Source organism: Chenopodium quinoa, unplaced genomic scaffold (genome assembly GCF_001683475.1).
Source record: "Chenopodium quinoa cultivar QQ74 unplaced genomic scaffold, ASM168347v1, whole genome shotgun sequence".
In the NCBI taxonomy this organism is placed as follows: domain Eukaryota; kingdom Viridiplantae; phylum Streptophyta; class Magnoliopsida; order Caryophyllales; family Amaranthaceae; genus Chenopodium; species Chenopodium quinoa.
In genome coordinates, this window is record NW_018742309.1 from 3,971,410 (window position 1) to 3,997,714 (window position 26,305).

Consider the following 26,305-nt stretch of genomic DNA (forward strand, 5'->3'; position numbering starts at 1 on the left):
TAATCTGCCCTGCTACCAACAATAGTGCTTTGTTAGATTCTATAATCTGCCCTTGAATGCATTGAGCTTACAGTATTTGTGAACTTCTCTCTCTAATACTTCATTATCATCGTACATATCATGTGAAAAATTAGCTTCTCTTTTTTTTGGAAAAAATTTTGTCTAACTGCATTGATTTTTTTATTTGTTAACTTGATGTTGATTTAATGTTGATAGCATTATTATTTCTATTTTGCAGATTGCGGCCATTTAAAACTAAATTTAGGTGTCTAACTTTACTCTTGATTAAAAAAATTCTGTAAATGAAATCAATTTTGGAGGGTTGTTATCATTGAAGTTGAAAAGGAATCCTGCTAGTATGTACAGGTGGCTAATTGATTCTTTTGACTGTGGTAGCTGCATGTTTTCAATTGGTAATTATAAGGAGTTTGTGGTGAATGAGTATGATGTGTATGACGTGTTTTGCCTTCCTTTAAACCACAAAAATGTTGAGAGATACCTAGATCTGCTAATAAAAATAATCCAGACTTTATTTTCAAACATAATTGGAGATTGCATTTTGGGTTTACAGATGAAAATGATCAAATTCCACTTAATTTGTTAGAAGCTAGGATACCTACTTTAGGTCAAGGTGGAGATGAGTTTAAGCAACTCTTTGTTATGCATGCTATATCCACGTTTTTAGCTCCAACTTCTAACAGAACTGCTGATCTTAGGATTGTCAAGGCACTTGATGATGTTGAACAAATTAAGAATTTGAATAGGTGTAAATATGTTCTTGAAAAACTGTGTGAAGGTGTTAAAAGTTACAAAAAAGGAGAAATTTAGAACTGTTGTGGTTGTGTTTTGATGTTAGAGATTATTTACTTTCATAGGTTGAAATTTAGGAATGTTGTATTAAATACTTCTTTACCCTTAATTCAACATTGGAATGATGAGTTGATTAAGGATAGAATTAAGAAGGAAAAATTGTCCAAAAGTTTTGGGTGTGGGATTTTACTGTCTGATGTGTATCTTGTTAGTGGTAAATTGAAGTTTCTGGATGGACATGTTGTGGGTACTACAGGGGGAAGTATGGGGAATGTTGGGGGGAGTGATAATGTTGTGAGGAATGTCAGTATGAGTGTTAATGTGCCTGATTCCTAGGGTACAATACAGTTCATTCTCCCAGCAGGTTTGATGTCAGATCAAGAGATCCATTCGGCTGCTATTGATGTAAGGAGTAGCTGACTTTTATTCTATATTATTATTTTTATTATTGGATATGATTTAAATGTTCATACATGTTTCTTTTAATGTTTTTTGCAGCCCGTTCATGAGCAATTTTTGTTCATGAAAAGAGATATGCATGTGATCTCTTCTTTTTACAATGACAAGATAAAAGAGATTCTTCTTTCACGTGGTGAGGACAACAACTCTTCTGGTATCAATTTGTCTCAGGATGATTCGTTTTTTATGGATCCTCGAGTTCAATCCGTGATTGAAGAGATCTCTGAACTTGCTATTTGGGTGACAAAATTACCTGAGGTGTTGGGTCAAATTTCTACATTTGACCACAACAAAACAAATGGAGGGAGGGAGGAAATTAGAGGCACTATCCCTGTGATTGGCTTTGAAAATATTCTTGCAAATGGAGGGTCCAGGTGTTTGTTTTCTTTAGATTGGAAATCTGATGAAAAGCTTATATTCATTTCACACTTTTTGAAGTCAAATAACAAGGAAATGAAACTATTGGATCCATTAGTCCTAGAGATTGTTGACTATTGCATTATCAATGATTCTTGTTTGGCTCCTAAGTAAGTAATCTTTTGTTTGATTACATTGATTTTCTCTTATTAATTTATTTATGAAACACCTTTTTAATTCTTATATAATACTCTTTGACTCAGTGAACTGTTGGTATTTTTTCACCAAAAGCATTTGATTCAAAGGCAAGAATTCTACACATTAGGAGAGCCTTCTGAAATCATGAGCAGTAGTATTTTGGATTGCTAGGCATTGCTTCTCAATGAAAATAAAAAATATTTAAAGGATGGACCTTGGAAATTGTACTTTGGTTCTTCAATTAGTGTGAGTTGTTTAATTATTTCAATGTTTATACATGTTTTTACTTTTTACTGTTTTTTTTATTTGTTAAAATATTATGTAGGTTACAATAGTAGAAGTTGTCGGCAGTGATGGCAATTCACAAATAATGGACAATGTTTATCAAGGTTTGGAGGAGTGGATGAAAATAGCTTGAAATGATTTTGATTTGTCAGAAGTTGAGCTGGTAATATTTTCTGTTTTTTTATGCTTTAAAAAATATAGTTCCTTTTTTTTTATGTTATAGATACCTTTTTTTAAATGAGAGTGACTATTGAAAATTGCATAAGTATATTTTTAAAAGAGGTCACTATAATATCAAAAATGGAATCTATATGTGTTTTTTTTATTCTGACTAATTGTGGTATTATTGTTGCAGATATTTTTAACTTGTCTTTGGGGCAATCACTATTGCTTATTTTTGGTGATTTTGACTAAAGGAAAAATTCAGTTTATTAATAATCTGAATTATGATGAGGATAATCGTATCTTTTTGAAAAAGTTGTCTAGTCTCCTGGTATTACTTTCTCACTCAATATTGTGCATTTCTTAGGTATTGTTCTCAGTAATGCACTGTTGCTTTGAGTGTGTTGCTGATGCATATGTTTATGTGATGAATTTGTGGCATAACGCATTTGGTTGTTGAGCATAATAATGATTAAAAATATCATGCAATCCTTTGTGACTAGTATACTGTGATGTCCTGTGCCTCTAGGCCTTTTAATTACTTGTGCATGAATATTTACCATCAGATTACTAGCAATTTTTAACATTAAGGTGAGGGGCTGTTAAGTTTATGTACTATATACCCCTTATATTGGACAATATCGTGATAGTTTGTGAATACGTCTGATATGTTAATTATAATTGGTTTGATAATGTGGTAGGCGTGTCGCGTACCTAACAAAAATAACCTAACGAGACCACTACTATGTAGACGGGCAAGTAAGGATCGAATCCCAAGAGACTAAGGTTCAACTTATTTAATAGACTCAAATTATCAATAAGCAAGTAACAATCAATGGCGAATAATACTAAGACCTAACATATAAAGGACTCAATAAATCTAAGAAATGTGATAAATCAATAAACTAAAGCATCCAAGATCAAGCATTACCACGAATATAATCAATGCATAAATAATTCTACCCTCAATAACAATTCAATCGACAAGAGGAAAAGTACTCCCTAGAAAATACCAAAGGTCTCTTCCGAGTTATCAATGGCTTCCCAAATCAACTATCAAGCCTATTTCCATGGAATCAAGCAAATAAGGGACATTAAACACAATACTTAACTTCCTAATCATTCAATCATCTACTTCCGTGATGACCTTCAAACCCTTAACTGAAATACCCAAATCCCGTTAATATTCAACTTCCGTTGCAATAAGAACAAAGGGATGATAACAATACCAATTATTCCTAATCTAGTATTGGCATAAACACAATTAATCAAGCATGTCAATTGGAAAATATTATTGGAGAATTTAAAGATTTAATCTAAGAATTAATCATATCCGGGCTTTGCAAGATCCTGGATTATGAATCTACTCACACATACTAGCAAAACCTACAACAATATTCAATAAGGAGAACATAATAAAAAAGAAATAATAATTGTAAGGGAAGAGAAATAGATGAATACCAATGATGCTTCAATTGAAATAACTCAAATTGTTGATGAACAATAATCAAATCTAATGGAAGAATTAAATTGCATAAAAGAGAGTAACTAGGATTCTAGAGGGAAAAATAATGCTAATGGACATAATAAAAGTGTTTTCTAATTGTGATTACAAAGGGTATTTATAACCTCATAAAGATAAAAATTCGAGAATAAAAACCGGATCCGCGAAACCATGCCCGGTCCAACCAGGCAAGCATTGCCCGATCGGGCAGGTGGTAATACTGAGTTGCTGAGTTTCATACTTCTTCTTCTCCCTTGCGCCCGGTCCCACCGGATGAGTGGTGCCCGATCGGGCGCGAGGGTCTTCTTCGTAGCCTGCTTGCTGCCTTGAGTGTCTTCTTCATAGTCTTCCTTCTACCACGCGCCCAGTCCAACCGAGTGGACCTAGCCTGATTGGGCGCGTGAGACATTCTGCCAATATTGTTGCCTTCTCGTCCTAAAACAGCTCAGCTACACATTCTTCAATTTCCGGTCCCACCGGGCAAGCCATGATCAACCGGGCACTTGGGAGATCATCATCTTCGCTCACTAACAACCTCCATAAACATCTATAACATGTCCGATTCATCCAAGGAACTCCACATTCCTACAAAACTCACAAAAACACATCGAACACACTAGAGAAGAGATTGTTAGCGAGAATTGGCTCCAAAGAGCCTAAAACCATGCAAGAATATGTTGGAAAATCGGGATAAATCATGGTATAAAACATGTACATCAAATTCCCCCAAGCTAACCTCTTGCTTGTCCTCAAGCAAGGCAATCAAAAATAATCAACAACCAAATAAACATACTTCACCCCATAATGCAGTTTTTTAAACAAAGGTCCAAAAATCGAAATCAAACAACCATGCATCATAGCCAACCAATCAAATCACTCAAACCATCAATCAACCTAAATAGTCGTCAAGTGAAATCAACCATGTACAACTCAAGAATTGATGACTCAAGAATTGATGACTAGAATATCTCACATTGGTGGTCACTCAGCACACTATATATGTGGCAAGCTAAAAATGAGCTCGATCTCTCACCATCCCCACCAATAATGCAATCCCCCCATCTCACAACACTCGCGTGTTTAGAGGGTTATAATATCGCTCAACCCAGTCAAATGTCGACTCGAAATGTGATATATACTCCAGCATTTTGACAAAAGACTCGTTTCACATGAACACAATACCATGCACGAAGATCGGAAGGACTTTTTTCAAGCTTGTAACGTAGGCCGGGATAAGAGTGGGTATGAAATAAATTTGGGAAATGTGGGCTATTATAGTCTAACCGAGGAGCTATCAAATGCATCAATAAACATCCTCGATCCATTATTCTCATCAACAAAAGCACATACCCAAATTATTCAAGGAACATCCGCTACCACTTTTACATTTTTTTCAACTTCAAATTCTTTTTTTTTTCAATTTTGTTTTATTTCTTTTTTCTTCTCAAGAACAACCATTCTTTCTTTTTTATCATTTCTTTCTTTGTTGTTCTTTCTTTTTTTTCTCTTTTTTTTTTTATTTTCAAGTAACAACCTCCATGCTAAAATTTCCTTCTTTTCTCCTTTTTTCATACAATTCCACATTAATTGCAACTCATAACAAAATCACACAAAACCCCACGCAATGAAGCTCCCCCAAGCTAGACTTGGGAAAAATAACCAATCCAAGGGTTAATTTTGTGAGGTTCACGAAAAATAAAGACAAGCTACAACATGGGTGAGCAAGAAGGGAACAAACGTTCTAATTTCATTTGGAGGTCACCTAATGAACATGGCCTTTGTCATTCTCAACGTGCACGTGCAATGCATTATGACACATTACTAAAAGTCTAGAGTCAAAACTAATATCAACATCACACTAGGAACTTAACACACATGAATGAGTAAATAAGGCTCAAGCCTCGCGGTTAACACAATCAAGCTCCAAACTCATACATGGTTAACAACATTGACTCCTACTAGGGATCAAACAATTCAAGGTCAAATCATGATCTTTTAATCCGCAATGCAAGTCTATCAATCGAATTAAATCAAAACCTTTTGGCATTAAGGATAGGGGCACAGAGAAGTAGTTCAATGGCCGTTCATTATCATGATTCTCGTATTTTTCACTTCTTTTTTTTTTTCAATTTTTCAATTTTTTTCAATATACTACCAAAGAAACTAAGAAAATAAAGCAACTACCAAACAAATCAAAGCAAAAGTACTAAGAGAACGTACCGAAGCAACTATATATGCACAAACTTCCCCCAAGATACACTCGGCAATGGCCTCATTGCAACGTGTAGGAAGTGAAAAAGCACGCGTGAGTCCTCAAGAAAACTCATCATCACTACCATCATCATCGTCATCACCATCAGCATCAACACCGTCATCATCACTGGCCGCCCCACTACTACCTCCAATATCACCCATATCGGGAAAGGTGTACCACGAGGGATGGTCTGCATCCCTCGGGATATGACCTTGCCTGCAAAAGAAATCGTAAACGGGGTACATAAACCGACGAACATTGGTCTCTAGTGTTTGGAGACGGGAGGATAGGCTCTGCTGGCCTAACTGAAGCTCCTGTATACCGGCCACGATGGCCGCATGATTAGAAGAGACAGGTGGAGTAGTGGAAGAGGAAGGGCCAGCTTTCTCTCGCCTATGGTAGGTCCTCGTAGGGGCAACCGGTTGAGGTGGACCGCTAGGGGCCTCTAGAAGGTAGGAGGGCTGGTGAGGGTGGATCCTAGTGAGCTTAGGAGCGGGTAAGGAAATGGATCGCCTAGTGCTCTTGTCTAAAAGCCAGCTATAACTACCATATTCCACCTACAACCAGCCGGTGGTGGTGAGGTAGTGCTAGTCCAAAGTGATAGGACCCGGCACAGGTGTGTGTTGGGCTTCAACAAAGCCCTCCTTAACCGCTAAATGAGTCACTAAACCGCCTAAAACAATAGGAATGTTGGTGCGGTCTCCATTGGGTTTTATGGTAGTGCAGGTGGCTCCTTGCTTCCTAAGGTGGAGGGCGAATAGGTGGGCTATGTTCATTAGAAACCCCTCTTCATCATCCCCATACCTTAAGTAGCTACCCAAGATGGCTACCTCATCCACCCTAACGTTATTAGGCTCTATTCTCCCAAATATTGTCCACCCCGAGGAACGAGTCCATAGCCTAAGGACGGGTAGGTGTATTTTGTGGGCTCGGGCATGTTGCATTGATTCTATGTTTCTCCTGTCATAGCCAACCACAATTCCCCCGAAGTAAAGTTGTCGAGTTGCATGATTAATCCCGTAGAAAGGAGGCCAAATTTCCTACCAAAACCGTCTAGGGTGAGACGGTGAGATTTGTTCATAAGCCTATATACTACATGTGTGACTAGTCCATCTCTCCCCTTGACAACATCAAATGAACTCAAAAATTCGAGTGTAATATTCTCAAAAGTATAATGAATCATATTGAACAATTGAGTCATACCAAGCCTAGCAAATAAATTTCTACATTCACTATCAATACCAAGTTTAGCAAAAAGAGATTGGTCAATAAACCGAGTGGGGATGACCTTTCGATGTTGAAGCTCAAGAAAACGCGCCTTTTAGTTTGGGAACTCGGCCATGAACCGAATGTTGGGGTAGGCGGGAATGCTCTCTAAGTCTAGTTGTGGTTGTTGAGGTGCTCTCCTAGTTCTCTTCCTTGAAGCCATTAATGGAGTTGAAGCTTTCTCTCTCTACACTTGAAATTTGGGGTTTTGGGTGAGAGTGGTGTTGGGGGTAAGAAATATGGTTATGGAGGTTGAGAAGTGAATAAGGAGAGTGGAGGATAAAGAAATTAAGGATTTTGGGTGAGATTTGATGGAGATTTGATGAGGTATTGGAAGTTAGGGTTTGGGAATTTGGGGGTTTTTAGAGAGAGAAAGTGTAGAATGTTGAGAGTGTGAATGAGGAATAAGGAGAAGAGGCTTGGTTTTGAATTCTGATTTTCGTGCTTCCACCTAAGCTCCCGATCGGGCATGACCTTCCCGGTCCAACCGGGCGAAGTAGAAAACGAGCTATTGTTGTCGCGCCCGATCGGGCTGGCTCCGCCCGGTTTGATCGGGCAGCGTTGTTCTATTTCTGCTGGCTTCTGCTCTTCCTACCGTCCTTCGCACCCGATCGGGCTGGCTCTGCCCGGTCTGATCGGGCAGAGAGGGTTAGCTGAGTTCTTCAATTTCTCGATTAATCGCTTTTCAACCTGTCTTTCGCGCCCGATCGGGCGCCTCTTGCCCGGTCTGACCGGGCATGCTGGGTTACAAAAATTTCTCTGCATTTCCTCTTTCTTCCAATTCTCTCTTGCTAAGTGTTACTTGCGCCCGATCGGGCGCATCTTGCCCGGTCTGACCGGGCAACGAGTAATTCACCCAAATAACAACCCTTGACGAATTATCTTGGCATCCCTCTTCTTCCATATTTCGGTGTTCTCTGAAAAGAAACAAAACAAACACAAACACAACATAAAACAAGAAGGGGAAATAAAAAAAATAAGAAAAATGATAGAAAAAATAATTTAAGAAAAGCGGGTTGCCTCCCGGAAGCGCTTGTTTATAGGGTCATTAGCTTGACCGTAGTAACACTCATTGGCTTGGTGATGGGGAAGAGAGTGTGATGTCCACCTTCTCTTCTATAGGATCTCCTACTCGATAGTGCTTGATCCTTTGTCCGTTTACCTTGAAAGTACCTCCGACTTTATTCCATAGTTCAATAATTCCATAGGGATAGGCCTTGACAACTGTAAAGGGACCCGACCACCTAGACCGAAGCTTACCTGGAAACAATCTCAATCTAGAATTGAATAGAAGGACTTGATCTCCTTCCTTGGACTCTCTCCTCACAAGGTTTTTATCATGCCACCACTTGTTTTCTCCTTGTATAGTTTTGAACTCTCATAAGCTTCAAGACGAAGCTCATCTAGTTCATTCAATTGTAACAAGCTCTTTTCTCCCTCTACCTTAGCATTGAAATTCAAGCTTTTAATGGCCAAAATACTCGATGTTCTAGCTCAACGGGTAGGTGGCATGCTTTCCCGTAGACAAGTCTATATGGGGTTGTACCAATTGGCGTTTTGAAAGTTGTTCGGTACGCCCATAATGCATCATCAATCTTAACGGACCAATCTTTCCTTGTCCTTGAAACTGTCTTCTCTATAATAGACTTGATTTCTCGGTTGGATACTTCAACTTGGCCACTTGTTTTATGGCGATAGCCAATTCCTAGCCTGTGTTGTACTCAATACTTCTTTAGCATTGCTTCAAACCGATGCTCCAAGAAATGTGTTCCCCTATCACTAATCAACACACGTGGGATACCAAATCGTGGAAAAATAATTTTCTTGAAAAATTTACTTACCACACGAGCATCGTTGGTTGGAGTAGCAATAGCTTCCACCCACTTTGATACATAATCAACGGCTGCCAAGATGTAACGGTTACCATAGGAAGAAGGAAACAGACCCATGAAGTCTATCCCCCACACATCAAACAACTTGACCTTGAGTATGTTGTTGAGTGGCATCTCATTCTTCTTAGAAATATTGCCCGTCCGTTGACATCGATCACATGCCTTGACATAGGAATATGCATCCTTGAACATGGTTGGCCAATAGAATCCGCATTGCAAGATCTTTGCAGTTGTCTTCGAAGGGCCTGCATGTCCACCACATGGTAAGTCATGGAAATGAGAAATAATATTAATTACCTCGTTTTCTGGAATGCATCGTCGAATCACAGTATCTGCGCATTGCTTATATAAGAAAGGATCATCCCAGAAATATCTCTTTGCCTCATAAAGGAATTTCTTCCTTTTTTGAGACGAGTAGCCATAAGGCATTGTACCTGTGGAAAGGAAATTAGCCAAGTCAGCATACCAAGGTGATTCAGTTTGCAACAGAGCTAATAAATGTTCGGCAGGAAAAGAATCATCAAAAGGGATATCATCCTCATCCTCAAGGTCGAGGAGAAGGCGGGAGAGGTGGTCTACGACAACATTCTTTGTCCCTTTTGTATCCTTAATCTCTATATCATAGTCCTACAATTGAAGGATCCACCGAATCAACCGAGGTTTGGCATGAGTTTTGCTCATCAAGTATCTCAATGCTGCTTTTGAGCCAACTAAATAAGAATGAAACTTGTCAATTGCATAAATTACAGCTAGCATCTCTTTTTCAATTGTGGCATAATTCATTTGAGAAAAACTAAGAGTCTTGCTAACATAATAAATAACATGAAGCTTTTTATCCTTTTGTTGCCCCAAAACGGCTCCCAACGCATAATCACTAGCATCACACATGATTTCAAACGGTAAGGTCCAATCTGGGAGCTGCATGACAGGAGCAGAGATCAAAGCTTCCTTCAACCTGTTAAAAGCTTCAAGACAAGCATCAGTAAAAAGGAATGGAACATCCTTAGCTAAAAGCTCAGTTAGAGGTCGAGCAATTTTTGAGAAATCCTTAATAAAGCGACGGTAGAAACCTGCATGACCAAGGAAACTTCGAACTCTTTTTACAGAGTTCGGAGGGGGTAAACGCTCTATGACCTCTATTTTGGCCTTATCAACCTCAATACCCTTATTTGATATAACATGACCTAAGACAATTCCCTGTTGCACCATAAAATGGCATTTTTCCCAATTTAAAATAAGATTGACTTCCTTACATCTATGAAGCACCTTTTTCAAATTTTCAAGACATACATCGAAAGATGTTCCATAGACAGAAAAATCATCTATAAATAATACCATAGAATTTTCTATGAGACCTGAAAAAATTGCCATCATACAACGTTGAAATGTGGCTGGGGCATTGCATAATCCAAATGGCATCCTACGATATGCAAAGGTGTCATATGGACATGTGAATGTGGTCTTTTCCTGATCACAAGGAAGAATAGGAATTTGGAAAAAACCAAAATATCCATCCAAATAACAGAAAAAGGAATGCTTAGCTAACCTTTCAAGCATTAGATCAATAAAGGGTAGGGGGAAATGGTCCTTCTAGGTGGCCTTATTTAATTTCCTATAATCAATACACATTCGCCACCATGTGACAGTCCTAGTGGCGACTGGCTCACCCTTGTCATTCTTGACAACGGTCATACCTACTTTTTTTGGTACTACTTGTACAGGGCTAACCCACTTGCTATCTGAGATGGGGTAGATTATTCCTGCAGCAAGCAATTTAAGAACCTCTTTTTCACTACCTCCATCATATTTGGATTAAGCCTTCTTTGAGGTTCTACAGAGGAAGCATGATCGTTCTCAAGGATGATTTTATGCATACAAAAAGAAGGATTAATATCCTTAATATCATCAATGGTGTACCCAATTACACTTTTATATTTTCTTAAAACAGTGAGCAATTGCTCCAATTTTGTGTCCTTGAGTTCAACATTAACAATAACAGGGTATGAGTTATCAAGACCAAGATATGCATATTTGAGATTAGAGGGAAGAGGTTTCAAATCTACCTCGGGAGGCGTAGTACTCTCCCCAACACTCGCTGCACTATGTACTTCCCTGATTGGAGTAGTGACTGGGTTAGCTTTTGCTTCTTCAAGTAGCCTGATATACTCCCTTGATTCCCAATATCCATCATCATCCTTCCCTACTAGCACTTTTTCAAGTGCATCATCTGTCTTGCTCAAAGGAATTTGCTCACTCTATAAATCATCAAGCACATCTACCTGACAAACAGTCTCTCCCATAGAAGGAGTGCCCATAGCATTCAAAAGTGAATACTCCATTTTCTCGTCGCCAACCTCAAAGGTGATCTTACCATTTTTCATATCAATAATTGCACCTGCAGTAGCTAAGAATAGACTACCAAGAATAATGGGAATATGTGCATCTTCCTCCATCTCCATCACAACAAAATCACAAGGAATAAAGAATTTACCTACGCGAAGAGGCACATCCTCGAGTACACCCAAGAGAAACTTAACTGACCTGTCTGCAAGTTGTAGAGATATGCATGTGGGTTTAAGTTCACCCATTTGAAGCTTCTTGCAAATAGAGAGTGGCATAAGGCTCACACTTGCTCCAAGATCACATAATGCCCTGTTAATTTCAATATCTCCAAGCTTCACTAGAATTGAATAACTACTTGGATCGCCTAGTTTCTTAGGATGAGTATTCTGCAAAATTGCACCACACTCTACAGTCAAAGCAACTGTAGCATTCTCTTCTAGATTTTTCTTATTAGACAGCATATCCTTTAAAAATTTAGCATAAGATGGCATTTCGGATATAGCATCTAAGAATGGAATATTAATATGAAGCTTTTTCAGGATATCAAGAAATTTACCATACTTTTTCTCAAGCTTAGCCTGGGCTAACCTCTGTGGAAAAGGAACCTTTGGCACATATGGAACAACAGGTGATGAAGTTGCTTCCTTTGGTTCTTCCTCGATCATAGCACTATCAATCACCTTCTCACTTTCACCTACTTCTTCATCAACCTCCCTCGATGGCTCCTTGGTAGGAGGATCTTTCAATTGCTTCCCACTCCTTAAAGTAACAACATTCACATGCCCTTTTTGTGGTTGCTCTGTCTGACCCGGAAAAGTGCCCGGTGTCTTTAAAGATTGGACAACTTGATGAGCAAGTTGACTTATCTGATTTTCCATGAGCTTACTCTAGGATTGTAACTGTTGTATGGAACCATTTTGTTGTTGTAGTATAGTGGTAAGCAGTGACAGGTGGTTTGACAATGCTTGAGAGGAGTCCGATTGTCGTATCAGAAATACCGTACTCCAAAAGAGATTTCGTGTTATCTTCCATGTTTCTATTGTTCTGATTTCTCCTTCTTCTTCTACCTCTTCGTCTCCTTATAGTCGCTTTGATTTAGAGTCAAAAGGTTCTAAATCGTCTGACCCTGAACCTCGTGTTTTCATGCAACAAGGAACTAAAAGCAGAGTATCAAAAACACAAGAGACAATAGCCGAAGTAACGAATAAAGCTTAGCAAAAACGAATCACAGATAATCAAACGAAACCGTTAGTCCCCGAAAACGGTGCCAAAATTTGGTAGGCGTGTTGCGTACCTAAAAAAAATAACCTAACGAGACCACTACTATGTAGACGGACAAGTAAGGATCGAATCCCAAGAGACTAAGGTTCACCTAATTAAATATACTCAAATTATCACTAAGCAAGTAACAATCAATGGTGAATAATTCTAAGAACTGATATATAAAGGACTCAATAAATCTAAGAAATGTGATAAATCAATAAACTAAAGCATCCAAGATCAAGCATTACCACGAATATAATAAATGCATAAATAATTCTACCCCCAATAACAATTCAATCGACAAGAGGAAAAGTACTCCCTAGAAAATACCAAAGGTCTCTTTCGAGTTATCAATGGCTTCCCAAATCAACTATCAAGCCTATTTCCATGGAATAAAGCAAATAAGGGACATTAAACACAATACTTAACTTCCTAATCATTCAATCGTCTACTTCTGTGATGACCTTCAAACCCTTAACTGAAATACCCAAATCCCATTAATATTCAACTTCCGTTGCAATAAGAACAAAGGGATGATAACAATACCAATTATTCCTAATCTAGTATTGGCATAAACACAATTAATCAAGCATGTCAATTGGAAAATATTATTGGAGAATTTAAAGATTTAATCTAAGAATTAATCATATCCGGGCTTTGCAAGATCCTGGATTATGAATCTACTCACACATACTAGCAAAACCTACAACAATATTCAATAAGGAGAACATAATCAAAAAGCAATAATAATTGAAAGAGAAGAGAAATAGATGAATACCAATGATGCTTCAATTGAAATAACTCAAATTGTTGATGAACAATAATCAAATCTAATGGTAGAATTAAATTGCATAAAAGAGAGTAACTAGGGTTCTAGAGAGAAAAATAATGCTAATGGACATAATAAAAGTGTTTTCTAATTGTAATTACAAAGAGTATTTATACCCTCATAAAGATAAATATTCGAGAATAATAAAAACCGGCTACGCAAAACGATGCCCAGTCCAACCGAGCAAGCATTGCCTGATCGGGCAGGTGTTAATACTGAGTTGCTGAGTTTCGTACTTCTTCTTCTCCCTTGCGCGCGGTCCCACCGGGCGAGTGGTGCCTGATCGGGCGCGAGGGTCTTCTTCGTATAGTAGCCTGCTTGTTGCCTTGCGTGTCTTCTTCCTAGCCTTCCTTCTACCACGCGCCCGGTCCAACCGGGCGGACCTAGCCCGATCGGGCGCGTGAGACATTCTGCCAAGATTGTTGCCTTCTCGTCCTAAAATAGCTCGGCTACACATTCTTCAATGCCCGGTCCCACCGGGAAAACCATGATCAACCGAGCACTTGGGAGATCATCCTCTTCGCTCACTAACAACCTCCATAAACATATAAAACATGTTCGATTCATCCAAGGAACTCCACATTCCTACAAAACTCACAAAAATACATCGAACACACCAGAGAAGAGATTGTTAGCGAGAATTGGCTCCAAAGAGCCTAAAACCATGCAAGAATACGTTGTAAAATCGGGATAAATCATGGTATAAAACATGTACATCATAATGGTGTTTCAGTTATCATTTGAGAGCTTGACTTCGAATTAAGGCACAAATTCCTGCTTTGCTTGACTTTTTTGGAACTGTGTTACATAAAAATAATATGTTGTTTTGTTATGTGATCTGATTATATGTTTTTTTGCTAGTGTGATATGATCAGTACCTACTTTGATCAAAGGCTTACTCAATCTGGAGATATGGTTGACTACGCTTTGGAGTTTCCCACTTTGAATTGGAGATCTAGCAAAGATAATTCAGATTCTGGTGTTTATATTATGATGACCATGCTTTAATTCAATGGGGCTGATGAGTTTAAATGTGAAGTTGTAAAAACAGTTATGTTTCTCTCCCTTTTAAATTATTTGTTTAATTTCTTTTTATTAATATCACAATATCTTATATTGATTACTTACTTTTTTAGGCTTCAAATAGGAGGATTCTCCGGATTCAAATTGGTGCATCTTTGATGTTATCTGATATGAATGAAGCTAGATCAATTATAATTGATAAGGTGGCTGAATTCAAACCTGATAGGCAGCGTCTTTAAAAAGAGGTTGAAGAAAGAAGAAAGAAAGAGATTGAAGAGAGGAAGAATAAGAAGAAGCCAACTGAAGACAAGAAGAAAGGAAAGGGGAAGGCTTAAGATGTAAGAACATGATTTTTTTACTTAGTTATTTTTCTGATGCTAAGCAAAGTACTGTGAACATTGAAGATTGGTATTAGTATTAATTCAACTTTCGTGTATGATATTGAAGAAGATTGGAAAAATATTCATTTTGTGTAAACAAGCATTTGCCAACATTTTATGAAAATGGTATATTGTTTGTTTAAAAAAAAGTCTCTATATTAATATACGGGTTACTATGTTAATGTGAAATATTATTCTAAACTTAACTTTATAAAGGTCTTTATGTAATAATAAAGGTAACTATGTTAATATTAGAGGTTTACATTGAAATGAAATGTCACTATATTATCATAGGTCACTATATGTTAAAATAAAGTCACTTTATTATTTATAAGGTCTTTGTTTGGTTAAAAAAGGTCACTTCGTTTTCAATATTGTATAGTGTGAATATAAAAAACTATGTTAAATTAATGGAAATTATCGTAGGTCACTATATATTAAAATAAAGTCACTATTTTATTAATAATGTTACTTTTATAAATATAAAGGTAATTATGTCAAAATTATGGACTATATGTTCATTAATGTAAAAAAATTGACAATATAAGGGTATGAAATAAAGATTACTATTTAGGAATAAAGATCGCTATATTGTAAAAAAAGGTTACTATTCTAAAAAATTTAGCTATATCATAATAATCAGTATTTAAAGATTACTATATTAATCATAAAAGACACTATATCATAATAATCAGTATTTAAAAGATATAAGTTTCCAAAAATGAAATTACATATAAAACGTAACCATGTAACAATACAGGTTACTATGACAAAATTTAGTGCTCTTAAGACAACATTTGATGTCTTTAGACTATCAAAGCATATACTTATTATTAATATTTGGTGTTTTGGCACCAAATTCTCTATGCTTCCTCCTCTTTCCCTTTTTCATGTAGTCATAGCTTCCTGGAATCCTTTTATTTGATTGTTTTCCTTTAGTTTTTGCACCAGCTGGATCCAATACTTGAATAACACTAGATGAAGTTGCTTCTGAATTCTCTTCTACACCTTTAGTGTTCTCAGAATGGTTGTTAGTTGATTTCATAGCAGAAATAATCTCATCTATTGCACTTGAATCTTTTGTGAAGCTTTCTTCTAAGACTTTTCTTGCTTGTTTAAACTTGTGGCTCTTAAGGATTAGACTATAATACTTCCTCACCATGTGTAGCCGCCAGGGTGTGAAGTTGTTTAATGTCCCCTTCTTCTTTTGCTCTGCCTCCTTACTTTTCCAAACTTTAACCTTAGCCATTTTAGTCCACCTGAAAGATATGTATTGCTCTGAGATTTTTTCAACAGAATACATGTGCAAGATTCTAAGGCTATGGAAGCATAACCAACCCGACTCTTTAAAATTCTTGCATGGACATTGAATTGTTTGGTTTGCTGGATCGTAAGTTACTGCTTGAGTTGTGCCATCTCTGCCTTCAAGGTACACTTAGTAAACCATTTTGCCTCCATTAATCAATAGCAGTTTAGTTTAAGATCCAATGGTTAGGTTGAATTCTTCTTCAAAGTCCCTGAATAATGTATGTGTATAAGCCTTAGCAGCATGTTTAAGTAAGGCAGACGTTGGATAACTTGAAGTAGGAATTGATTTTGTGCTATTGAACTCATAAAAATCCTCATTCCTTCTCCAAGTCTTCACTGTCTTTTGAAATATGTCGTAGAATTCTGTCAAACTTGTCTTCTTGTTTGCTTTAAATCCCACTACATGATTTGTGCTCTCACTTCTCTGTGACGACAAGATTCCCACGGAAAAAAGTCCTTTCTTAGAGCTGTTGACCACTTATGCTTTAGTGAGTATAACCTCTTGAACAAGCAAGACAGTGGCTGCTAATATGATTATGCAATACCTTGTCTATTTGGTTGGTTGATCGTGCCCTTACATACAGTGAAGTAAACTGTTGAGCAATATGTATTGGAGGAAAGAGTTCAATGTAGGCATGTAGCTCATTGATCTGTCTTCATGGCATAAATGTAATCAAATCTTACATTTGAATTCATAAAAAAGAGTTTTACGAGGAAATTAGAGAATTCCTATTAAAGAAGTCATGCCAAATTGGTCTGAAGTGATTGAAAACTTATAGTTGCAGATTATGTCTCCAATATGAAACTTTTAACAATGGATTAACTTTATTAGGCAATTAGCTTAGGTTGTTTGTTGACTCTAGTTTGCAATTAAGGCAATTTTCTTTGATAATAACTAAGCCTTAATTTTACCACTCTGAGCTATGGTTTCTATCTTTCAAATATTAGGTGTCGTTTGGTTCACCTAAGGGAAAGGTAATGATTTAAAGAAAGGGAAAGGAGAGGAATTGAATGCAACTCCCTTTGTTTTACAAAGTTGTTGGTTTTAAATAACAAAAGGAAACAACTTAAAAAAAAAATACTACACTACACAACCAGCAGTCCACCACTTCTTCACTTCTCTTTCCCTCTTTCTCCGGCAGCCCTGAAGACCCCAACCATCCAACCACCCCACCGCCTCCCCTAGCCGCCCTTCCGCCACCCTTCTGCTCATCCCCGACCACCTCTAAACCACATCGTTGAAGCACTCAGCTGCCCCTCCCCCATCGTTGAAGCACTCAGTTGCCCCTCCCCCATCGTCGAAGCACTCAGCTGCCCCTTCCCCCACCCTCGAAACCCCCGGTCGCTAGGTTTTGAGGGTGGGGGGAGGGGCGGTCGGTTGTTGTAAGGGGAGGGGGAGGGTTTTTTAGTGTTATGTGTGGGTGAGGGGGGGTTTTTCGGGGAGGGGAGACATTTTCAGGGTGAGGGGAGGGGCGGCAAAGGTCGGAGGAGGGGTGACGAACGTCTGTGAGGTGCGGCGGTTGTTCCGGTGGAGGGGAGGGTTTTTTTAAGGGTTATGCGTGGGTGGGGGGAGGAGGATTTTCGGGTGGGAGGATGGGCGGTGAAGGGCGGCATAGGGCGGTGAGGGTTGGGGGAGGGCCGACGAGCAACTGGCGAGGTGCATCCAGCTGATGTGGGTATGGTGGTGGACCCCTGGTGGTTGGGGAAAGGGAATGGAAAAGGTAGGGGGGTGGGGAATGACAAAAGATGCAAAACAACCACTTACAAAGGTAATCATTCCCATTCCCTTTTCTCATTACAGCGAACCAAACCGCCCCTTAGTCTTTACAATGTATTAGGTTTGAGTTAATATTCCAGAAATCAATAGGCTTTTTTTTCATCTTAAATTTGAGGTTTAAATTTACAGATTATCATTGTTCTTTTTAAGTAATGAGCTGATCGTAATTGTGTCTACAACTTTGTTTAATATCCCTTTGATCAATATTTGTTTTAAGTATATTTTTAGATTACTGGAATCTCTCTTTGTTTAAATTTTCTAGGTCATTGAGTTTAGTTATTACATTGTGGAAATTAAAATTCCCAAGAAGTCTCAGTGTCTTACTCGGTCACTCCTATGTTATTGCCTACCAAACAAGTTCACATACATCTATTTCGTAGGCAAAATAAAACTACCATGTATATGTATGCAACCAAGCAACCACATAGTATGGTTACCTCACTACAATGACCTTCCATGCATAAACATGAGGAAAGCTATGATTTTTGGTCATTAGGATCTTCTATATATGTGTATCCAGGAACAACCACTGTTTTGTGCTTTTGTGATTGTACAGGCTTTGAACCATTGTTGATATTATGGGGTTTTGATATGTGATCAATAAGTTTTTTTTTTGTAACTTTTGACATTAAGGTTTCTTATTCATTTTATAGTTATCTCCTATTTCATCGAACAAATTCAGACCAACCAGGTTATCTCGAGCTTCTGCTTTTGCAAGTTTTTACCTGTTTTCCCTTTTACAGTTTCTTGGTCCTTGATATTGAGTTCATAAAACCTTTAAAGTGATTTATATGGATAAATACTAAGAATTTAGATATATTAGTATGTCTCTTTACAGAATTATTTCTTTTCCGTTAAGCAACCAGAACTATTTCTGTAAAGAACTATTTCTTTTCCATTAGTAGAAGGACTAATGTGCCTAATCTAGCAGATCTAGCTGTAGTCTCTGAATGCCAAAGTGTGACTAAGGATGACTTCACTTGCTTCAGTAGATAGACTCAGGGCTTTTTGTTAGAATCATCCTGCTGCTTGTCTGACCTCGTTGACTATACTTTCAGATTTTCTTTGTGTAATTAGCAAATTTGGTTGCTCAGAATGAAGGCAAAAATTTATTTCCGGTTAATTTTTCTTGAATCATGGTTCAATTTCCATAGGAAAAGGAGGTAGCTAAATCTTCTAATGAATGGTGGAAGGCTACCCTGAAGATACTAAAAGAAGCCTCTATATCCATTGAGCTTGAAAGTCACCCTACGATCTGTAAGCTCTTTGTAACATCTTAACTCAGGCTTCCCTCAACGATCTTTACTTATGCTTCTGATATGCTGCCTTTTTTTATTATAATCAAATTCAGATCCGTGATGGGAGATTCCAGCCTATCAACAAACTTCTAGCTCGGCAATACAGAACAACTGTTAATTACATATCCAAAAGAGCTTCCAATGACTTCTATGAGGTATATGTTGTTAAATTATCTCTAATATCGTAAGCAGGATTTGAATACCGAAATTTCTGAAAGTTCTCTGGTTAGGGTGTTAGGGAACACTTAGTCAACAAAGACTTTGCTCCTAAAGTAAGCCTTCCTAAATCAATGCTTCTGAATGTTTACTACTCAGTATTTGTACTTAGTGTGAACATTTTGTCCCCTTTGCTTATTACCAATATAATGAATTTGTTGTGGGATCCTTCTACTCTGATGACGTAAGCAAGGATATGGTGGATTGTGTACTCATTTATTATAATTATTAGATCTATGCTGATTGATTGATCTGAATCAGTGGTTTGATCTGTTTTGATTATTGAAGGTTTTGAATTGTTTATTAATAATTCAGATTAGTTGATACTTGATGTAGTAGTTCACTGAGATTAATCAGTGTTTTTGAAGAGTGATATTGTATTAATTTACTGTTTATAGATCAATTCTGATTATGGGATCAAATGAGCTAATTGAGCTAGACTTTTGATACTTAAGTTTGAACTTCAATAAAGTGATTTTGGTTGTTTGTATAGATAATACATGATATTAATTGGGTAGTTTGAGTGGGATTTGTACTTTAATGATTCGTCCATTGTTGTGTACTTGTGTATGATTCGGTGCTGTGGCGAGTGATCAGAGTTGGCCATTAAGTACAACAATGTGATCAGCAGCCGCCTAGAATTGCTAAGAGAAGGATTGCAATCTCCCAATTCTGCTTTTTTATGAAAAGAGTTTCACATCCAATGATAGATGTTACAGAAAGATAATTGGTTCTGAGACTTAACTACACAAATTCACTAACAGCTGATTTTTGCTGAGATTAGAATTTGTTGAACTGGAAAATAAAGATTAAAGGAATGCACAACTATAAAGACTATGATATTATTGTGTAATTATTTTGTTGGTTTGGATGATTGATTGTTTTGCTATAATAGCTTGTTGCATTTTTAGATTGTGATGAATTTGATTTTTGTTTTCTTGGAACTATTCCAAGTAATTATAATTTTTATCTTGTTCATATTTTTCAATAGATTTTTATTTTTATTGTTATTTTCCTTAAAAAATAAATAATTGTTAATTTTTTTTGTTTCGTATTTGCATATTCCAATTGCACCTTTTTGAGTACTAAGATGGTAAAAGTTCATTCAAATACGAGCACCCTTGTGGTTCGTACAATTTCTTTTTTCTGTGCCCCTTCAAATTTTGAATTTTTGGTGTAATTTGAATGTTTGATGATCAATTTTGAAAATATGCATCTGGGTTTGTTCTAATGATGAATCTTGGAAGCAAATGGTCTTAATTGATAATTTACGTGATTTTAATTGATACTTATACTTGCTAACCAATAAGATGGGTTCAACTTTAAGAATAGATTGAATTTTTGCGGCAAGTTTAATTATAATTTCTTACTCCTAATGATACAACACTATTCATAAGCATTATTAGAAGTAAAATTTGATTTAAATTCTTATAATTTGGATTATTATCGACCCTTTAATTATATAGTTGCTGGTGAAAAAAAAAAGTTAATGATGCTCATACGCTAGCATAAACCAACCTTGACTGAGATGGACTTTGATACAATAATTTTTTAGAAGTTAGCTATAGAGATTATTGAGATGTAATGCCTGGGAAAGCTATATAGCCATATCTGTGGTAGTTGAGTGAGAAACATAGAAATTAACTAAGAAAGAAATGCAGACTCATGAAGCAATAATACATGATGAGGAGAGCCCAGAAATTAAAACAGAGGGAGTTCATCAAAATAATAATGGCAAAGAAATCAAGGAAAATTCTATGGAGCAACATAAAGTATCTCTTATGAGAATCGTTGTTGATCGTCGAGATCCATCGGCTAAGATTAGTACCGAACTTATGTGTGTAACATCTTCGGTAATAGTGATTGTACTATTATTATGATCGGAATTATTGTTGAGTGTATTATACTAAGTCATAGTTCAACTGAAAAAGTGGAAATTCTGGTTCATGATTAAATTATATGCAAAAAGGAATTAAATTTTTTAACAATGACAAAAAGAGGAAATCATGGGAAAAATAGTGTCAATCATGCTGCCCCTGAATATGTGATGACTGGTATGTTACAGAGCTCAAACATTCTATCAAATTGAACTTTTGTCCTTCCTTCTTTTGCCTAAGGCTTCTTGTATTATCATCTTCTTACATGTTGGGACAATTGCTACAAATGTCTCAAATCACAATATTTTCTCTGAACTAAAAATAGCTTACATTGGCTGCTTGTTATTTTTTTAAGGTTTCATGAAATTTATAGTCTTCTTGCACTTTCTGATAATGATCACTGTGACGTGTTGTTGATGCGTTTTAATTTCCAGCAAAAATACAAGTGTATATTTGTCAATTCATACACTCATCACTTGCACTTGTATTGTTGCAAATCAGAAAAATTGTATTTTGATATCACACATTTAGCGACTATTATCAAAATACACTAATCACTGTCTGATATAATTATGTCTTGGTGATTCTTCCCATGAGTTTTCACTCAAACTCGCATTCTCAGTTTTATACTTTTGGTAATGTTATCAATTTTAGAGCATGGTAAATGGACTTCATTGAAATTTCCGCATAAAATTCATCAAACTAATTCTAAGGCAGTGATGTAAGCCATATTGCACTTGTGCTTCCCTGCATTATCGTGTTTCTACTGTATTAAATAAAACTGTCTAACAATGATCTTTCAAAACATGGTTCCTGACAGCTCACATTTAAACATGATCTCCCCATCCTCACATTCCATCTTAACTTAAAACCTTTGGACTTTTGCCTGATGTTTTGCTTTCTTATTTATCTAAGAAATGGCGTCAAGAGTTTGGAGTGGATGATCTGTCTGAAGACTCAATGCAAAGGGCAGCTCAAACAGGCAAAAGCTCTGTGCATGACTTCCTCGATGTGAATGGGAGACCCCAGCTTATAGTGCAGGCTTCAAAACATTACACTGGAGTAAGTACCTTAGTTCCACTGGCCAAAGCTTTAACTTCTTATTATGTTTGTCAATTGTTTTGTAGCCTATAAAGCTATAGTACATCATTCGTTGACTTTGGTATGTTAAAGTCATTTCTGTCTGCAACTGAGCATATCATATCAAATTCTGGGTAATTTTTGTTAGTTAGGTTTAGTTTGAAGAGAATGTTGATTGCAGCAATAACATGAATTGTCCAGTGGTGTATTAAAAGTGGCTAGCAGATATATCAGCTTATAGACTGTAAGAAACTAAATGGTCTGGCAGACATGTTGCAGAAATTTCCAAGATTATGCATGAATATATTGAATTATACTCTAATGGGTGAAAGTAATATATTTCACCCTTCAAATTTAAAGTGACTTATTATGTTCCCTTACCTTCGTTATTTCGCACAGGCCCATCTGATGATGCATGCATAATGGGCTAATTACAGATGCGTGTTTCAGATTGAGAAAGATCTTAGCAAGATCCCAGAAGGCCAAGAACAGATATTTGGGATAATCGACCTCAGGGGCTTTGGTACTGACATTTTTGGTAATCTACCTTTTACCTTCTACTGAGTAACAACCTCTTTACAGTTTCTGTATTACACATTTACACACACTAGACTTGTGGTTTGTTCTTTTCACCCTGAAAAATGGCTTTCAGAAACTTTGTTTCATTAAGGTTCCAATAAGTTAAGATAAGAACATTACTCATTTCAATTTACAGCCAAATAAACTTAGATCAATTAATATAAGCTCCTATAAGTTCAAATAAGCTCTAGTAAGTTTAGAAAAGCAAATTTCAGGTGAAAATTAGTAAAGAATGATGTTTTAGTGGAGAGATGACCGTTGAGTCAATCTTTAAGTTCAACTTAGCCCATACCTTTTCTATTATAGGTGTGATATTGAAAATTAAAAGACCACTAGAATTTTCAAAGTATGATGCATATGAAACACCACCTCTAAAACAACTAAGTGGATGCCCTGGCAAAATAAATGCAGATCTGGGAAGTTCTAACTTGTATCCTTTTATGCAGTTTGATGTCTTCTACTATTACTATCCAAAGATATTAGGCCAAGTGCTCATGGGGGAAGTGCCTTTTGTTTTAAACCTCTTTGGCAGCTGGCAAAGCCCCTCCTGAAAAAGCATGCATTGCTGGTATTGTATCTGTTTCCTTTCATATGAATAACAGCTTGTTCTTGTTCTATTATACAACTCTTTCTGTAACATCTTTTTCAGGTTGCTCTTGTTAATGGTATTGCTATAGGTGGACTAGAGGTGCATCATTGCCAAGAAAAATCGGTTGGTTTCGTATACTTGAAAACAATTCTTTCATGTGCCTATTACCACCTTATTCACCTCAGACAATTACCTTCTCTTCGTATAGGTTTTTGCCACTCCTGAAGTTGCTATTGGGTTTCACACTAACTGCGGCTTCTAGTACATACATTACTTTAAATGGATTATAGCTTTAAATTAAGGTGATGTTGTAAAGCAAGATTTGAAATGGGTGGATTTGTTTGATGTGGAATTATTTATTTTAAGACTATAATTTGGATTTTGACAATCAAAATTCATACTACTCTATTGCATAAATCATACCTATTTAGAGGGTTTAGATTTTGAAGGTTGGTTTCTAATACGGAGTATATAGTAATCTATATAAATTTTTATATTCTTCGTATTATTTTGATCAATTTCTAGATCCAATTTTTTTATTATTAAACGACAATAATTATTACACCATACTACATTGTATCTCAACGATATCGGTAAGGAGCCCTTAGATGTCGTGGCAATGGAGATAAACGTCAAGAAAGCATTAGATGCGACGTTTTATCGAACCAAGAGTAGCTTAGAGCTATTAGCAATTGGATTGCTTACCTTAAAATATTAAGTGTTAAGACAAGCCAAAGCATGCTAAATCACTTTTTGATTTTTGGGATCTTGGAATCGTTTTATTCTCGCCTAAAAGTGATAATTTTAAATGTGTGGATGAAACGCTAATAAGATTGAAAGTTTGCATGTATGCTTTAAATTTCAAACTTATTGGTTTTATGAATGGTTTTTCATTGCAAATTCTTTCATTTGTAGTAAAATGTATGCAATTAACAACAACATCATGTGCCCGAAACTCCCCGACAAGTTGGATTTTAGCCTAAACTTGGTCAACTTCAAGGAATGGGAGGAGGAACTCCGGAAAACTCTACGGAATTGTTCCATGGAGTACATTTTGGATACTTCCATTCCAAGCTTCTACTTGAAGGGAATCATGAGTGATGAAACTCATGATGCATAGTCTTCCGATTACAAGAGAGTGTCACGACTAATGGCTAATTCCTTCCCGGAAGAATGGAAGGAAAAGTTCTCCTTTTTTTCGGACATGTTCCTCCAAGCACTATTTGAGGACGTTGTCAATGTGAGAGTCACAAAGAGTCTCAATGGCAACTATGATGGACTTGTGTTTGACGTGACTAGGTCACTCTCAAACATGAAGATAAAGCCACCGGAAGAGGGTTGCCTTGCCAAGGAGAGGTACCGGCTTTGGTCTAGGGTCTACAATACCAAATTGAGACCCGGTATGTGTAATACCCTGGAAATTTCCTTCCTTTAAAATATTCCTTCTAATTAAAATAAAACCCTTTTTAGGAAATAACCAAAATATTACCGCCACCGTGATAATGGCTAAGGCTAGTTTTCAAAGTCTCACAGCGGAAGTCTAAAACAAAAACCAACTTTTAAAAAAACAATAAAACATGAGTTCACAATCTCAAAACAAAAGTAGAATAAAACATTCACAAGTTGGAACCAATTCAAACATATGGCCCTTCTTAAAAACTAATTTAAAACAAACATAATAATGTTAGTCCATAAACAATAACCAATAATTCAAAAATATTAAAACTAAGAAACATAACAAGTAACTCTCTGCACTCTATCCCATCATGATCTTTGTTTAGGGTAAAAATACCCTAAGACACGTGGCCCAATAAAGGCCTTCCACGTGTCAAGCTTGCAACGGTCAGCAAAGGCCCAATCCCTCTGCGACACGTGTCATTGTACCCTAATTAAGGTACAGTTCTCCCTACTATAAATAGTACGGGAAGACCTCATTAATGGGGATCGAATCATTTTCCCACAAACCAACAAAACACAAATCCCCTTGCAAACGCTCTCAAATCGAGAAGCATTTATTGTCTTATTTCCACATTTAGAAAGAGACTAACTTAATCTTCGGAGGCGGAACACCCCAGCCCCAGCCGGAGTATTCCGTTATTTGTGCAGGTACAGGCGAAGGAAGGAGCATACTAGGAAATTGTAACTCTCCTGTAGGACACATAAAAAACCCCCAAACATCTGGCGCCGTCTGTGGGGAGAGTACTTTCTAGATGACTTCAGAACCGGTACATCCGGGTAAAAGTAGTCAACCTGCTGGTGAGGTTGAGGTCCACTCGGACCAAGACACAGCCGACAATCATGAGATTGAAACCTACACAGCAGCCGATGGTTCCTTCAGAACCAAGCATACTCGTTCCAAAGACAAGAGGGAAGGAGCAGAGCAGCAGGCAGGCCCAAATCATCCTACCAGGGGACCGCTTGGGTTGACTCCTGCTTCAGAGGGAGCCACCCCAGTCTCCAGAGATGAACTCATGAACATGATGATGAGCTTCAAAGGAGAGATCAAAGGCATCCTGGACAATACAGCCGGCCCCCGTAAGGGTCAGGCGGAAGAAA

General features: G+C 37.1%; 2 long non-coding RNA genes across 2 annotated transcripts; both read left to right on the plus strand.

The window, feature by feature from the left end:
- The first annotated feature begins 1,494 nt into the window (after positions 1–1,494).
- LOC110687360 lies at positions 1,495–14,521 on the plus strand. Its single transcript, XR_002504429.1, has 3 exons — positions 1,495–1,796; positions 1,890–2,602; positions 14,484–14,521. It is a non-coding gene; the product is annotated as an uncharacterized LOC110687360 (long non-coding RNA).
- A 2,829-nt stretch (positions 14,522–17,350) lies between these two features.
- On the plus strand, positions 17,351–24,212 carry LOC110688323. The gene is made up of 8 exons (XR_002504573.1): positions 17,351–18,102; positions 19,265–19,367; positions 19,462–19,563; positions 22,417–22,563; positions 22,981–23,119; positions 23,607–23,728; positions 23,810–23,872; positions 23,958–24,212. It is a non-coding gene; the product is annotated as an uncharacterized LOC110688323 (long non-coding RNA).
- The last annotated feature ends 2,093 nt before the right edge of the window (positions 24,213–26,305 follow it).